Consider the following 17969-nt stretch of genomic DNA (forward strand, 5'->3'; position numbering starts at 1 on the left):
AGTTTCTTGGCAGAATTTACTAGTATATTTGATAGACATGTATGAGCTATTGTATCTCATCACAGAGTAACACAAACTAAACTGATCACACATTAGCACCATAGTTATAGCAGTAAAGATCTTTAGACACTTAAGACAGCTGAGTTATTCCACGACAAAATCGCCCAAGGGGGGTAAAACCCCATTTTTACAAAGCCTTGTACATTTGCACATTACTAGAATGCATATTAGAATCTCAATTTTCAGACCCATTGGGTCAAGGGATCTAGAAATACAAGGGGGAGGTGTAGGTCAATGTTCCAAAGGTCACCGAGGATAATAATTTTTGATAATTCATATCTTGGAAACTACTGGGTGTAGGAAGATATGCAGTATATTGTAGAAACTAACAAAATATTGAAAATTCAAGCCTCCTATGGGGACTTAAAAATAAATTAAGTAAAGAAAAACATACGTTTTTGGGATTTTTATTTAAAAAAAAAATTAAATGTCCATCACAGGAAAAAATACTTATCCACATAATGCTAGAATGGTGTTTCTTTGGGTATCTTGTCTCCTAAAGTTACCATGTTAAAAACAGGCCCTCATACAACCAAATCAATGGAAAAATGAAAAAAGTTATGGGGACCTTTTTAGAATAATACATAAAAAAATAAAAATAAATTTGGTACCAACACATTTGTACTGACCCGCAGAGTAAAGTTAACATGTCATTTCTGAACCACCATCAGCATTTAAACAAACTCCCCCCAAAATTGGTGCAGTTGTGTTTTTTTTTCTATTTCACCCCACTTAATATTTTAAAAGTTTTTCAATACATTATACAGAGACAGTAAATAGAAGTATTTAAAAAAAATGCAGTTTGCCCTGCAAAAAATAAGCCCTCCTATAGCCATGTAGACAAAAAAAAAATATTATAGCTCCTGAGAAATGGGTTAAAAAAACAAGAAAGAAATGGTGACATTTCTGGCCTTTAATGGCTTAGTAAAAAAAGGGGAATAAGATGCTCATCTCCTGGAAGAACATACTGTAGGCCTGGGCATACTGTAATCCAAAATACTGGATCCTTTTTTCTCTGTACGGCAGATGTTGGACTGCCCCATATACATAAGCTAGTTGGTCCATCCCAGCAAAATCTATGGGATTACTCGACATTTATCTCTAACAGGTAGAGTCAGCTTTACTATTCATGTAGGTATAAGCAACAGATTGATTACGATTTGATGTTAATAGGCCATAGGCAACTGGATAAATAGTAACCTGGCCGTACACATGGATGGTGATACTAATGGCCGAGTTTGGGTTCTTACTTTCTGATTATTGAATTCTGTTTATAAAAGGCAGAAGAAACATTTTAGAAAGAGTGAAAAGAAAAGAATCTCCATCTTTAATTAGACTTTTTGGAGATTCTGGGGTGATAAACAACATTAAGGCCAAATTAACATTAATTCTTAATATTATGTACACATAGAACTGTTTAATTAAGAGACACTCGTTCTTGATCAGCGAAGAGGCAGCACCTAGCGCTTAATAGCTGGAAACAGATAAGTGTAGTAAATGGATTTCACTTCTACCAATTTCCCGTGGGATTGATTGAGAACTAGCTGCTGATGGCTAACATCTCTCGGACTGGTTCACAACCCCGTGTCTTTAGGGACACAGCTTTTCTTTTTTAAACAAGCTAGAATAATCTCTAAATCCCGAATCAGCAATTGTTCTAAAGGACTGGCCTGAGAATCCTTATGGGAAAGCATCAATGTCTGGTAAGATGGGGAAAAGAAAAGTAAAAAAAACTGTATTCCTGGGAACAAGAATTGGATTTTTCTGCAATCCAATTGTAACTGGATTTTTAATTTTACATTAAAAATTAGGGAAAAAAATGTAAGTGGCGTCATTAAACTTGTAATACTAGATCTTTATTTATCCTTCAAACTTAAAGGGGCATTCCGGTCTATTTTAACTGATGACCTCTCCCCTGGATAGGGCATCGGTAGTTGATGGATGGGGGTCCACTGTCCAAGATCCCTGTCTGTCAGCCCACCGTCCATCGATAGCCAGAGGAAGCAAGAGCAGCGGCAGCTTCACTCCCATCAAAATTAATGGGAGTGCCATGCTGATTCCTGCTTCTCTCAGGAAGATTGCAACTTAAAACACCTTTATTAATATATATTAAAAAACATGAACCAATAATGATGACAATAATACTCATTCCAAAGAGATATCCAGTATTACTGTGGAATTATCAGAAATATAGGGCAAAAGGGGCTAGATAACAGTATACTTTCCCTAGTTTCTCCCTAAGGCACAGACCCTACCTATCATATATTGGAATAGCTGCCCTGACAAGAGCAATCCCAGGAGGGACCTCCTGTATGTATCCTATTATACCCTAACCTGGGTATGTAACAATTATATACAGATATTCTCTGATGATGCACAAAGACCATATGAGATTACAGATGATTTTGTTAGGATTTATTAAAAGGTGCCCCACCGCTGGCTCAGGGGCCACTAGAATACAACAGTATTAAGAAAAAAAAGTCCTGTGTATATACACAACTATTATAAGTTCCATGTAACCATTACTTCTCAGCTCCGTGGCATTTCCTCAAGTCGAATGGACAACGGTTCATCAGGGAGTATATAACAAATCCCAAGATAAAGCAATACCCAAATCCCAAAAAAAATGCTCATGGATTACAATTAGTACAGTAACAGTTAGTTGGTTCAGATTTAATATTATGGTATTATAGTGCCCTCTGAGCCGGCGGTGGGGCACCTCTGATAAATGATTAGGTTCATTCCTTCAGAATGAATATTACTATTACATTTTTTTAATGTATATCGATAAAGGTTGCTTTAAATGGCAATCGGGGATAATGATTGTTTAAGACTTCCATTTTAGTTTTTGTTCTTATTGCAAATTGATCCCTCTCTGCTTTCTTGCTCATCTCATGGTCAGTGGGAGTGAGGCTGGTGCTGCCCATGCTTCCTCTGACCATTGATGATGATGTCCAGCCCACTGCAGAGCGGTAGACTACCAACCATCAACTAGTCAGCGTAACAGAATATGTTGTCCTGCACCAAAATCCAAATGGCTAACTGCAAATTTTGATGCCGAATTGCTGGCAGAGTTCTATCATCTTCAATTCTGCATCAAAATTCGCACAGTAGAAGTGCAAATTCTAGAGCTAAATACTCTTCAAGAGTCCTATTCTGCAATATCATTGCAGAATATTCTTTCCCATGTGAAAGTTCCCTAAAGGACCTGTCACACAGGATGGAATATTCCACAACAGCAGGGCTCAATACGCTCTCCTGTGGAATATTCATCCCCCCAATCCACACTGCTGACATGCAGATTTTGGTGCGGAATTGAAAATAGCAGAATACTGCCAACTATTCTGCATTAAATCCGCAGTTGGTGCAGAATTCAGGGACAGCATAATCCGCAACACTGTTGCAGAGTATTCCATCTTGTGTGAATGGCCCCTTAGGCCTTGTTCACACGAGCGTGGTTTACATTCTGCTATAGGAGCGTGTAAACCACGCTGCTAACATGTAGGAATTCTGCAATGAACGAGCTCTTCCGTGCTCCGTGGAGCAGCCTGTTCACATGTCTGTGCTGCGGGCAGAGAGCTGCCGTGGCTCCCATAGGGGCCTGTGGTCAGCACCATGGACAGCGTCGTAGTACAGCGCTGACAGGCGAGTCAGCACTCGCTGTCCTATCTTTTTTTTTACCAGCGCAGGTTCTGCGCTGGTAATAAAGCTCTGTGTGAGCGCTTCCAAACCAACCAATTGGTTGCTATAGAAGTGTGGTTTACACACTGATGTAGCAGCATGTAAACCACGCTCTTGTGAACGAGGCCTTAGGGATCTTTTACATGCAGAATATTTCTGCAAAATGCACCTAAAGACACACAGAAAATTAAGTACCAAAATCTGCATGTATACACAAGGGATATGGAGCAGAAATCTGCAGCAGCAGATAAAGAAGCAGCTTTAAGTGGGTGTTGCAGAAATATTCCGCATGTGTGAAAGGTTCCTTATTCCATTCACTGCCACATGAGAAAATACCTAGCATATTTCCCAGGCACAGGGAAGAATGGGATTAGAAAGCAGCACTATATTCTGCTCCATTCCTGGAGTATCAGGCCTCCCTACACAGCAGAATATTCGAACACAAATCCCCAGCAATATGTTACACATATGGAAGCTTATCAGAATCACCATAGATTTCACATTATTAGCAGATTTCACCTCTTTTAATGTAGCAAAGTCTACAAACAGAAAACGTCATGGCAACAAGTTTAATAATCCACAGCATATATCAATTTCCATGCGGATAAATTCCAAATCATGTGGATGAGATTTGTTAAACACTCATCCCCATCCCTGGTACTGCGAAGTATTGCAGATTTACTTGCCCAAATTTGCAGGTAAAGTTCACAGTATTTCCATCTGTATAGAGCGGCCTATGGAATGAATTCACACATGGCAGGTTTGTTACAGACGTTTACACTAAATGCCCACTAAACTGCAACGTTTCCGACTGGGTATGGCATGTTTTCCCATAGGCTTCTCCATAGTGCTTGAAAACCACCAGTACAAAAAATGCATATATTTTAAATAATGCAAATTTAAAAATGCCGCCAAAAGTCTTCTAACATATGATACGAAAAACACTTGAAACCATTTTTTTTGTTTTTTTTTTTACAAACAATTAAGAATGATGAAAAAAACCTTGTATGTGTGAAGAAGCTTCTAAGGGGATCAAGGTCACCAGAAATGAGTAAAAGCAACATAAACAATATAATACAATTCTGCAGATGATGCTGACCCAGCCATGGCTTCCCTGCGACCACATCATTGCTGGCTCAGGGTAAGGTAGCATGTACATACAGTGTAGAACATCCTCATCTGAGCCTAGGCTGGGGTGAATATGGGACTTTACCACACGTTGCTCTGATGTCCCCTCCATTTCACACGCTATATACACACTTGTTTCACTTACAAATATAACAAATATTTGGAATAAATATTGGTTTGTAATATTTGTTAATTGTTTGCATCAAAACCAAAGCTAAATGTCCAGTATTTGTATAAGAAAGATGCAGTGTTTAATGTGTGTATACACAAAGTATTTAAATAAAGGCCATCGGGGTGTAAAGTCAGGGGGCTGGCTACATTGTTCTGTAGCTGGGACCTCAATGACCTTTCCACCATATTCACCTCTATTTGCCAGGACTGACTCTTCTTAGGTACGTTCCTGCCTCAATGTGCCAGGTAAGTGGTCCTACCCGCGGTCAGTGCTACCCATTGACCCCACACTTGAAAAATTCCCTGATACTAAGCAGAGTACCATATGGAAGACTGGCGGGTATTGAGAGAGGGGCAGTAAGTACTGCTTGATAACCAAGTGACTAATTCCTATCAGGTTTATGGAGTTTGAGGCCTCATACACAGCAGGATGATCGCCCAAACAATCAATCATACAAACGTTCCTTCCTAAGCATCGCCTTGTGACCAAACAAACAACAAAACCAGTTTTTGTCACTGATCACATTTTTTATGAGGGCATAAAAATCATCATTTGTCGACAGTGCATCCCCGCATGTAAACTCTGGATATACTGCCTGCAATCATGGAAAGTAGATGGGGGGGGGGATGATTGATTGTACGAATCCCCTCAAGATCATTGCTACATGAAAACCAAGGTAAAGGTGCACTGATTGACTTCAGACACCATTGATGCATCCGTATTTTAATCACATTTCCATAGATTATAATGACTTTTTCATCAAAAAAGGACAGCCCTAGCGCATGCTGCATATTTGAAACATGGCCGTGAAAAACAAAAGCACACATGTAAACAGCGCTATAGATCCTAAACAGAACAGTATTCTGGTCTGCAAAACATGGATTATATAAGAATATGAATTATGCTAGAAGAAGAAAAAACACGTGACCCCATGCAATTATTGCAATTCTATTCAGCCTCTCATAGGCACATCCGTTTCTGGGAAAGCTGGGTTCCGAAAATCAATAAAGTGCCATTTTCAAGTTGCCATCTTTTTCCAGTGGTTTCTCAATGCATTGCCAAGTACTTTTGCAAGTTTGAATAATATGTTTTTCTAGCAGAATCTATTGATTCGCCACTACTGTTGGCAAATGTATTTCCATTTACCCAAGGAATCTCACTAATATTGGCATTAGATGGTTTTGTTAAGACAGATGATGTGATCGTTATTTCTCCCACAGCTTTTCCAGATGCACAAATGGCAGAATTTAGAATATACCTCATTGTTTTAGGCAATGTACGCACATTTCCATCTTTATCTATCAGGCCATGGGAATCCTTCAGGTTCCTCACCCCTTGCAACCTGACTCCACCCCTCTCAAAAGGCCAACTTGCTTCTGAGCATGGGAAGACATCTAAGAGGACTCTAAAGACTTCGGTCTTAGGGTGCCTACCCACTGGCGATTTTTTTTCCTGCGATGCTAAATTGCGTTTTGCGTTTTTTTTCTGAAGAGCAATTAGCATAGAATGTGTTCTTGTCCATTTGGGTTTTTTTTTTCGTTTCGTTGCAATTTTTCACATAGGAACTGTCAGTTGCATAAGTCTCCTTATTTTTCTCTTAATGCACCCATGATTGTCAATGGAAATTAACGAGAAAGGCGTGAAAAATGTGCGGAAAACGCTGCGTTTTTCACGCACAAAAATCGGCAACGCCAGTGGGTAGGCGCCCTTAATGTAGAGAAACTTGCAATGAAGCCTTAAAGGGGTTGTCTCGCGAAAGCAAGTGGGGTTAAGCACTTCTGTATGGCCATATTAATGCACTTTGTAATATACATCGTGCATTAAATATGAGCCATACAGAAGTTATTCACTTACCTTCCCTGCACTGGCGTCCCCGTCTCCATGGCTCCGTCTAGCCGATTAGACGCGCTTGCGCAGAAGGGTCTTCTGCCTTCGGCTCGGTCTGGCACGAGCGGCGTTCTGGCTCCGCCCCCTTCTACGCATCATTGCGTAGCTCCGCCCCATCACATGTGTCAATTCCAGCCAATCAGGAGGCTGGAATCGGCACACGTGACGGGGCGGAGCTACGCGATGACGCATTGAAGGGGGCGGAGCCAGAACGCCGCTGCTGCTGGACAGACCCGAAGGCAGAAGACCCTTCTGCGCAAGCGCGTCTAATCGGGTGATTAGACGCTGAAGTTAGACGGAGCCATGGAGACGGGGACGCCAGCGCAGGGAAGGTGAGTGAATAACTTCTGTATGGCTCATAATTAATGCACGATGCATATTACAAAGTGCATTAATATGGCCATACAGAAGTGCTGAACCCCACTTGCTTTCGCGAGACAACCCCTTTAATTGTGACATGAGAAAGTGCTTTATTTGTTGTTCAGTGACTGTTCCTGTAAGTTTGGTACCTCCAGGTGTTAGATGGGCGATATAATGTCAAGAGGTAAATTTGCTGTTGCCTAGTAACTGCTGGGTAGAAAACGCTGCGAGGAGAAAGGAAGTCCGCAATGGTGATGCAGCAGAATTCAGTTGGGCAGAAGGAAGAGTCGTATTCCTGTCGTGAAATGAAGCGGCTATGAGTCGCTGTACCATTTGGGTGTTCACGAATACACTGATTGCGGTTGAGCCGAGTACTAATGAACTATCTACAGTCTTTTAAGATGCTTGGAGCAGACACCAGAACACAGACAAGGTACCCTAAACTTTGGTGAGAGGTGGCTACTTGATCTTTCTGGCTTTGAGGGTCTAGAAGTAGTCAGGGTCCCTTCTCTTTTCAGAGAGTGCTTGTAATAGACAGCGTTTTGGTGTGGTGCATAACCATTTTTTTGGCACTTCGGTGAAAGAAAGAAAGCACAACTGGGGAACTGGGAGAAGAGAGTACTAGCTGTTTTTTTTTTTCATGCAGAACCTGGTTTTAACAAAAATGATTATCTTGGACAACCCGTTTAAAGGGGTTGTCCTGCGCCGAAACGTTTTTTTTTTTTTTTCAACAGCCCCCCCCATTCGGCGCGAGACAAACCCGATGCAGGGACTTAAAAAAAAACCCGCACAGCGCTTACCTGAATCCCCGCGCTCCGGTGACTTCTTACTTACCGGTTGAAGATGGCCGCCGGGATCTTCTCCCTCGGTGGACCGCAGGGCTTCTGTGCGGTCCATTGCCGATTCCAGCCTCCTGATTGGCTGGAATCGGCACGTGACGGGGTGGAGCTACACGGAGCCGCTCTCCGGCACGAGCGGCCCCATTCAGAAAAGAAGAAGACCGGACTGCGCAAGCGCGTCTAATCTGGCGATTAGACGCTGAAAATTAGACGGCTCCATGGAGACGAGGACGCCAGCAACGGAACAGGTAAGTGAATAACTTCTGATAACTTCTGTATGGCTCATAATTAATGCACAATGTACATTACAAAGTGCATTAATATGGCCATACAGAAGTGTATAGACCCACTTGCTTTCGCGGGACAACCCCTTTAAGAGATCGTTTAAAGGAGGGACACCTTAAAAAAACACACTGTGTATAAAAATGTTCCCTATAGATATGCCTGCAAGACTTTCGGCAAGCTCCAGAAACACTCCAGGTAGGTTTTGGTGAAACTTTGCAGACAAGGAGTGTGCTCTTTGTACCAGTAGTGTGCGCCATCACTGCTGGGACTGGAAGATTGGGGAAGGCAGCAGGACTGAAATTTTACACAGCTGTATAATATGGAGGAACCTGAAGTAAGGAGACAAAAATTACACCTGAAATATATTCATTGTCAAAAAATACATAAAGCACCTAGAAGGAGTTGTTAGAGTCAGATGAAACATTCTCTGTGTGATTATAACATTGATATAAGGAAGTGATTACAATATCAGAGCACAGGGATAATTTGTGGAAAACTGAACACTTGAAGGAAGACTCTAGTACCCTGTACCAACTCTAGCTTGGATGTAAGATGGGATACAGGCAGGCTTGGAGGCATAACTGAGCCTCTAGTTCGTGCAAACTTATAGGCTGTCAGAGTTGGCGTCCCGGATGTTCCCATACATGTTCTATTGGTGATAAATTGAGCACAGAAGTGTGAAAATGTTGTGGAGACATTCCTGTGACCCCCTTGTGTGTTACCCAGCATTATCCTGGGTAACACACGTGGCTGCAGGATGTCCTGAACATATCGCTGAGCTGTCATTGTCCCTCGTACCACTAATAGGGGTGACCGACTGTCATATGTGATGCCCACGTAGACCTTCAAACAGCAGTGGGGGCAGTGTGCCGGTTAACAGTTAAGGTAAAATTGAGGTGCCCATTCCTAGATCTCTAGACACAAACACTTCCTAACAGTCAGACCAGAGCGGCCCAGGTGGGGGGCAATTTGTTGATACAACCATCCAGCTTCTCGTATTCCAATAATGCGCCTCCTCAAACTGTTAACTGGGTGAAATCTCTTCAATTGCATCGTAGAGACACGTCTAGTGGTCAACAAGGTCTACACGAACCAAAAAATATGTCCCCTACACACAAGTAGCCTCTGAGAGCCTTTTTATAGGCCAAGGATGAACCCCTTTTCAGGGCCTAAAATGGCAAGATGGTTCATCTAATCAAGCCACAACCCTAATCATTTGCATATCTGCCTGAGATGTAACTGCATGCTGCGTTTTGCAGCAAACGACAAATTCTTCTAGGGGTCTGATTTTTCTTTCTTACAAGGTGTATGTATCTCTTATATGCTTGATGTTTTGTTTCTCTTTTGTTGTTGAGCGTCTGGGGGACAGCTGTGGTTGTATACTTTTTCAGTGTTTTTATGTAAAAATTAGGATATAATCCCATTCGAGTTGAAGGCTCCCACTTACAGAGGGATCCATTGGATTCCATTTGCAGATTCTATTAAATTTGACAAGAAAAAATGATGTACATGTAACACTATGGAGCAGATTTATGCAACTGTCTAAAAGAAAACCTGTCATCGCTGCTCACAGCAATCTATCACAGCATGGCTTTCATTTGTCAAGAGTGTTATAAGAAATGTAAGCTGCGCTGTGATTGGTTGCTATGAGTTTCTTTTAGACCGGTTCATAAGTCTTTTCCTGTGTTTCCTGTCAACATGACAGACAGCTTGCCAGAACTAAAAGACCTCCCCATAAGTCAGTGGGGTCAGTTGTCACGGCTGCAGCATTAGACCATTCCGCTCCTGGGGGAAAAAGAAAATAAATCGCAGCATGCTCTATTCTGCACTGAATTCCGCGTGGATGGTTTCCTTTGAAGTCAATGGAAGCCATCTGATCTGCAGCCCATTCGCAGTGACAAATGCAGACAGGCCATGGAATCCGCATCATCGGCTAGCGATGGCTCGGCGTCATCTGTACTGCACATGTGCCCCCGCAGGGGGTCCGCAAGGGTCACTGGCCGAGCATCGGGTCGGATTCAGCTGCGGGATCCCGCATGCGGAATCCGACCTGGTCGTGTGCATTCGGCCTTAAAGTCTACGTAAAAAAAATTCAATAACAAGATGTTCCACCGAACACATTCTGCAGTTGAAAACGCAACAAAATCCGCACTAATTGACAAAGCCCGCATCTGCACTGCATCCTGCGGACAGCTCCGTCTCGTGTAAAAGTCCTTTACACCGCCACATGCTTTGTTACCCAGCTTTGCCTGCTTCCTGAAAGGCAAAGCTGCCTATTTACGGCACAGTTTGGGAGTGAGGAGAGAGTTTATCTAGGTTGATTAGCATTCAGCCAGTTGTATTGCAGCTCCACACAGTAGGTTCACAAGTCCAAGTCATAGGCAGATTCAGAGTAATCCCGAATTTGAAAAAACAAACGCATCGGTGTGATCAACTTTAAATACACGTACAGAATACTGAAAGGCAAAATATACACACATTTCTGGATATGAATCCCTTCAATGTGAAGGATACCAAAAATATAACATACCTAGGAAATGACGGACTGGATGATGTGGATAATGCACCTTGGCAACAGTTCTGGTAATTAAAATAATTTACTGTAGCACGTAAATCATGAATAACTTATGACACAGGTTGGTCTGAGGACGGGGGCACTAGGGCAAAAATTGGGTCCTGTCCAATCAAGTCAAGTGTCTAGCAGTATTTATACCAACACTCACAGCACTGGCATGCCAGAACCCTAAAGAATGGGGACAAAGGCCAGAGGGGACAAGGCCAAAAGGAAGAGCCAAAGAAATGTGAGACATAATATTATAAAAAAACAAAACACGGAAGCAAATGAGACAAGGAGAAAAGAGATGAGACAGTGACATAAATCAGGTCTGAAAGCAGATTAGGACAGAACCGAGGATGAAAATGGTACATGAAGAGTCAGAGTCTGTGACATAACTCACTGTGAAGATGACATGGAGAAGTCAATACACTAGGCTGACAGACGTATCGGGACACCCACCAACCCTGTGCTGTCAGGCGAAGGGGATATGCAAATTAGTTTTGTAACCATTAGGTATAAAGAAGAGTATAACACAGGCATATCCCAATACAGAAACCATAAGAATGCCATGAGGTGTAGAGTTGACAGTCTTCCAACGGGGTCTGGCGGTGGGATGTCACCTGAGAAACCAATCGTAAGGGGCATTGCAGCGCTTTTTGAGCTTCCTAAGTCCACTGAAATGGAAAACATCTGGTGTGTGCAGTGCAGCCAGGTTCGAGGAGAGCTTGTAAACTGACAGAACATGGGCAATGAAGTCTTGTACGAACTGTGAAGGCATCATGTACAACGTCTGCCGAAACACTCAGTCAGGAGGTCTTACAGGCCATTGGAACATCTATTAACACCAGAACCATTCGTAGGAAAATGAATGCGAAGGGTTACCATGGCCGAGCAGCTGCACACAGGCCCAACATTACAGCAGTGAATGCACAGAGGGGCCAGCGATGGTACTTGGACGGTACATGAGTGGAAGTAAGTGTTGTGGACAGCTGAATCACACAACACCGTCTTCTGATCGAATGGCCGAACTTTGGTGTGGCAGTAGCTTGGAGAGTGGTTTCTACGTAATGGCATCATCCCAACAGTGAGGTTTGGAGGAGGTTCTGTTATGGTGTGGAGGTGTTTTTGTTGAGAAGGACTAAGGTCATTGGTTTCAGTGAAGTCCAACCCCAATGTAAATGACAGAGGCATTCTGGAAAATGTGGCGTTACCTATCCTGTGGCAATACTTTGGTATCACTACCAACAAGATGGAGCACCATCTCATACAGCACAGAGTGTTAAAGGGGTTGTCCCGCTCCGAAACAGGTTTTTTTTTTTTTCAATAGCCCCCCCGTTCGGCGCGAGACAAACCCGATGCAAGGGTTAAAAAAAAAACCCGGATAGTGCTTACCTGAATCCCCGTGCTCCGGTGACTTCTTACTTACCTTGCGAAGATGGCCGCCGGGATCTTCACCCTCGGTGGACCGCAGGTCTTCTGTGCGGTCCATTGCCGATTCCAGCCTCCTGATTGGCTGGAATCGGCACATGACGGGGCGGAGCTACGAGGAGCCGCTCTCCGGCACGAGCGGCCCCATTCAGAAAAGAAGAAGACCGGACTGCGCAAGCGCGTCTAATCGGGCGATTAGACGCTGAAAATTAGACGGCACCATGGAGATGAGGACGCTAGCAACGGAACAGGTAAGTGAATAACTTCTGTATGGCTCATAATTAATGCACAATGTACATTACAAAGTGCATTAATATGGCCATACAGAAGTGTATACCCCCACTTTGTTTCGCGGGACAACCCCTTTAAGGCTTAATTTGAGGAGCAGAACATCTGCAAACTTCATTGGCCAACCCAAAGTCTAGATCTCTATCCCATCAAGCATCTTTGGGACAAACTAGAACACTGTATTCATGAACACCCAACATGCCCATCATTATCTTAAGATCTCTTTAAGAAATGGGGGCAAATCCCTCTACAGATCTATTGGAATTGGGGGAAAAGCATGCCTCGGAGGGTTACTGCAGTCATTGAGGCTAAAGGTGACCCAACACTATTAAAAAATGTGAATAAAATAAAATTTCATTACATTCTATGTCAACACAGTATATAAGAAGGGTCAAAAGGTCTAAGGAGACTGAAGAACCAACACCAGATATATAAAGCAATCCTTTTGCATCAGGCCACACAAGTATACAAGAGTCTTGTGGGGAAAACAGTAAAACATTGTATATCATTGCTGCACTGGAAACATAGTTGCTCAGTATGGTCCTCCATGTAGCAACGGATGCAGTATGCAGGATCATTCACTGGAGTGGGACATGGTTACCCATCTTCTCACTAGCATATAGAGGTGTGCAATAAATTGCATCACACGCTCCATTCAGGGTTTGATACTGAAAACAATACATAAGCAGAATTAAACCTCTGTGAACGGTTATAAATGGGGTTTTTATTAATTTCTTTTCTTTTTTATTATTTACAACAGTTTCACAGAGATTTTATGCTGCTTATTTACTATTTTCAGTACCAAACACTAAATGGAGCGTGTGATGTATGTGGGGCTTGTCTTCTAAAGCTACCGGAGATTTAACATTACGAGTCCGAGGCCCAGTATAAGACATAGGTGGCCTTAGCCATCTCCTGACTACACAATGTGGCCCTTAAGTGATAAAGTCATCACTGACGTCTAACATAATAGAGTTCAGTCATATTCAGCATCATCAAGACGATGGTCGGTGACCATCCATTACCTATTTCACAATGCCAAACCCACCACAGAATGAAGAGTAACATTTCTCAGTGGCTGAGTATAAACCATGGGAATGTGGATGACCCATCAAGGCTACCTTAGATGCCTCCATCCAGCAGAATGCAATTACATGTATCAGCATCAAGTCTACGGGAATGTGGATGACCATGACCCATCTTCAGCTGTAAAGTACCTTAGATGCCACCATCCAGCAGAAAGCAGTTATATGTATTAGCATCAAGTTTATAGGAATGTGGATGACCATGACCCATCTTTAGATATAAAGCCACCTTAGATGCCACCATCCAGCAGAATGCAGTTATATGTATCGGCATCAAGTCTACGGGAATGTGGATGACCATGACCCATCTTCAGCTGTAAAGTACCTTAGATGCCACCATCCAGCAGAAAGCAGTTATATGTATTAGCATCAAGTTTATAGGAATGTGGATGACCATGACCCATCTTTAGATATAAAGCCACCTTAGATGCCACCATCCAGCAGAATGCAGTTATATGTATCGGCATCAAGTCTACGGGAATGTGGATGACCATTTCCCATCTTCAGATATAAAGCCACCTTAGATGCCACCATTCAGCAGAATGCAGTTATATGTATCGGCATCAAGTCTATGGGAATGTGGATGACCATTTCCCATCTTCAGATATAAAGCCACCTTAGATGCCACCATCCAGCAGAATGCAGTTATATGTATCGGCATCAAGTCTACGGGAATGTGGATGACCATGACCCATCTTCAGATGTAAAGTAACTTAGATGCAACCATCCAGCAGAATGCAGTTACATGTATCAGCATCAAGCCTATGGGAATGTAGATGACTATGATTCATCTTCAGATGTAAAGTACCTTAGATGCCACCATCAAGGAGAAGAATGCAGTTACATGTATCGGCATCAAGTCTATGGGAATGTGGATGACCATGACACATCTTCAGCTGTAAAGTACCTTAGATGCCACCATCCAGCGGAATACAATTACATGTATCAGCATCAAGTCTAGGGGAATGTGGATGACCATGACCCATCTTCAGATATAAAGCCACCTTAGATGCCACCATCCAGCAGAATGCAGTTATATATATCAGCATCAAGTCTACAGCCCGGTATAAACCCCTAGTGTCGGGAAACACAGATGCTTAAGGGGTTTTGTTTTTTTTCAATATGGAGGCAACATTATAAATAACTATCAATATGTAATTACTTCCTAGCTTTCACTTCCAGCTGGTACATTATAGCAACCCAGAGGTTAGTGTGTCTGACAGAAGCGATGGCGCACAGCAGCACAGTGATACATTGTATTAATAGTCAGCTATCCCAGTCCAAAGTCTGCACACAAATGCTGGCTGACATTTTCCATGTAGTGCCCCTCACAGGTGTGATGTGATACATTGTGTATATATATATATATATATATATATATACATATATATATATATATATATATATATATACACAACCCATGCAATAATACATGGCTGTCATAAAGAGAACAGTACGAAATAAGTCACTATAGAGAGAGAGGAGAGATGGAGAGAGAGATATAGATAGATAGATAGATAGATAGATAGATAGATAGATAGATAGATAGATATGAGATAGATAGATAGATAGATAGATATGAGATAGCTAGATAGATAGATAGATGGTCGGTCCCATACGGCACTCACCTTATATCATGTCTTCCTCACAGGAGACTCTCGGCGGAGCTGGCAGTGGAGGGCATTGGCGGTGGATGGAGCGCTAGGTGTGATTCAGGACAAGCACCCCCGGTACCCGCAGCGCCGACCCCAGTCCATGGCAGGTGCAGGCAGGGGCTCTCAGTGACCCCCGTGTGGGGCTCTCCTTCCTGCTCTCATCGCCCGACGCACAATCCTTCTTCCCCCTGGCAGGTGGATGTGATGGCAGGAGGAGGGGATATCACATGGATGCTGATGTCTGCTGCTCCCCACTTCTGGCTGTGTGGGGTCCCCCGGCCGAGGAGCTGGTGTCCTTGTGAGGAGGGGAAGGCTCGTCTGATCCGGCGTCTCTTCTCCCTCCCTATCTCTCCTCTATCTGGCAGACTGCTCCCGCTGCCCCTCCCAGCAACTGCTGACTGCAGAGATGTTGTGTTTCATCGCCGTGTGCATTCTGGAGTCCTCCTCATGTCTTCTGGGCCTGCTCTTCCTTAGGGCTGAGGCACAGAGGGGGCTGCAGGTGACATCTTTAGGGGCCCCTCCTTATCTACGATCTTACTGGACTCGCCTTCTTATTTCTTCTGGGATGAAGTTGGTTTCATATTCACAAAAATGGATTTTTTATTTTCTGCTAGTCCATTTATCTTATAGATTAGATTGTAGTGAGGTGAACACAACTAGACAGCTGGAAATGCAAATAAGTGGCACCAAAATGGGCATAAAAAGGGGCACCAAGGAGTAGAGTTAAAGGGTTAAATGACGTTGAGCCAGTGATTTAAAACTGCTAATACGTAAGAGAATTATGCCCTACATCAATTTTATTTGCGCTCAGTGATTTTGGGCATAAAAATTGGCATCAAAGTGGGCAGACAGTCATTTTTTACAGATATGAATACGTGGGGGCGTGGCTTGGAGAGGCACCGGAACGGCAGCAAATCTTTAGGCTCCGTTTGGAAACAGGCACTTCTAGCCATAAAAAGCACTGTTGGAGGTGGAAAACCGCAAAAGCAGATAAACGAACCTACCAGGACAGCATGTGCCGGCAGCCCGCACGGACCGGGAGCAAGTGACTGACAGCCGCTCTGCACTAGAAACCACAGCGGAGGAGACTGCATCTGACAGCTCTGCCGGAGCGACCGGAGGCTCTCAGCACACATCAGCTATACCGAAAGGCACAAGAGAAAGGTCAGTGAATGGGGGGAAAAACATTGCCAAGGGACCCCCTGCACCTAAAATGGCGCTGACCACTTGCCACACATAATGAGAACCCCCACAAGCAGCCCAGAAAAGCAGAAGCTGAGAATATCTCAGACTGCTGAGAGTGATCCGGAGGCTGAACACTTACATGTGATAGCTGAGGCAGCGGAGGCTCACAGTATAACACAGCCACAACTGGAGGCTCAAAAGACAGAGCAGTGAATGGGGGGAAAAACAATGCCAAGGGGGCTCTTACACACACACTAAGAACCCCCACAAGCAGCCCAGAAAAACAGAGGCAGAAGATGTCTCAAACTGCTGAAAGTGTTTCAGGAGCTGAATATCTCCATGAAAAAGGAGACGACAAAGAATTAGATAACCTCACTGCATCAAACAAACCGGTGACTGAGCTGTATATAAAGGAAATAGTGTTGGCGCTGAGAAACACCATACAAGCAGACATTTCAATGTTAACCTCGACAGTAAACTCCTCCATTCGGGACATTAACAACAAAATAGAAAAACATGATAAAAAACTGGAGGAAGTGGTGGGCTCGCATAACTCATTAATCGACTCCCACTACGATCTAGAAGAAAAAGTTAACAATCTGCAACTCAAACTATCCGATTTAGAGGATAGAAATCGACGCAACAACGTCAAAATAAGAGGGATACCCGAAAAGGTCTCCAATGCGGAAATCGTAAACTACATTACACGATTTATGCAGACCATGCTTCCCAACACGCCAATGCAAGAATTCAAGATAGATAGGGCCCACAGATTACCGCGCCCAAAATTCCTTAAAGAGGAATACCCCAGAGACGTTATAGCTCGAATTCATTATTTTGGCGCAAAAGAAGCCCTAATGAACGCAACAAGAAAGCTCCAACCCCTGCCAAACCCATACTCTGAATTGCGAATATTCGCTGACCTATCGCAATCCACCTTGGAAGCGAGGAGAAGCTTCGCAGCGATCACTGCCTCCTTAAGAAAAGCCAATATCCAGTACAAATGGGGATTTCCCACAAAAATTATAGTTACAAAAGAAGGAAGGACCCATATCCTCCAAGACCCTAAATCTGCGACAGACACCCTAAACTCTTGGGGAATTACACTGCAAAATGTATCCTATACAAACGCCAACACAGAAAAAAACAGACGCCAGCATCACACCAGCCGGAGCTCCTCACCCCCGGAATGATTCAGAAGACCTCACCTCCAATAGATACAAAACAACGTCTCATGAAGTGCCTGCTCAAGACAGCTGAACTTTTTCTCCCCCCACCGAAAAATGCAAGTTCTAACTTGCCCTGTATTTGTCAGTTTAATCCTCAACATTCTGACTCTCACGCCAAACGCATCCGTGT

General features: G+C 43.3%; 1 protein-coding gene across 1 annotated transcript in view; it reads right to left on the minus strand.

Moving 5' to 3' along the window:
* LINGO1 (leucine rich repeat and Ig domain containing 1) overlaps nucleotides 1-16083 on the minus strand; it is a 305364-nt gene extending 289281 nt beyond the window's left edge. The window contains exon 1 of the mRNA XM_066592383.1: nucleotides 15399-16083. The gene's annotated coding sequence lies outside the window, so the exon portion shown is untranslated. The remainder of the gene's footprint in view (nucleotides 1-15398) is intronic.
* Between the last annotated feature and the right edge of the window lie 1886 nt (nucleotides 16084-17969).

Source organism: Eleutherodactylus coqui, chromosome 2 (assembly GCF_035609145.1).
Source record: "Eleutherodactylus coqui strain aEleCoq1 chromosome 2, aEleCoq1.hap1, whole genome shotgun sequence".
Lineage (NCBI taxonomy): Eukaryota > Metazoa > Chordata > Amphibia > Anura > Eleutherodactylidae > Eleutherodactylus > Eleutherodactylus coqui.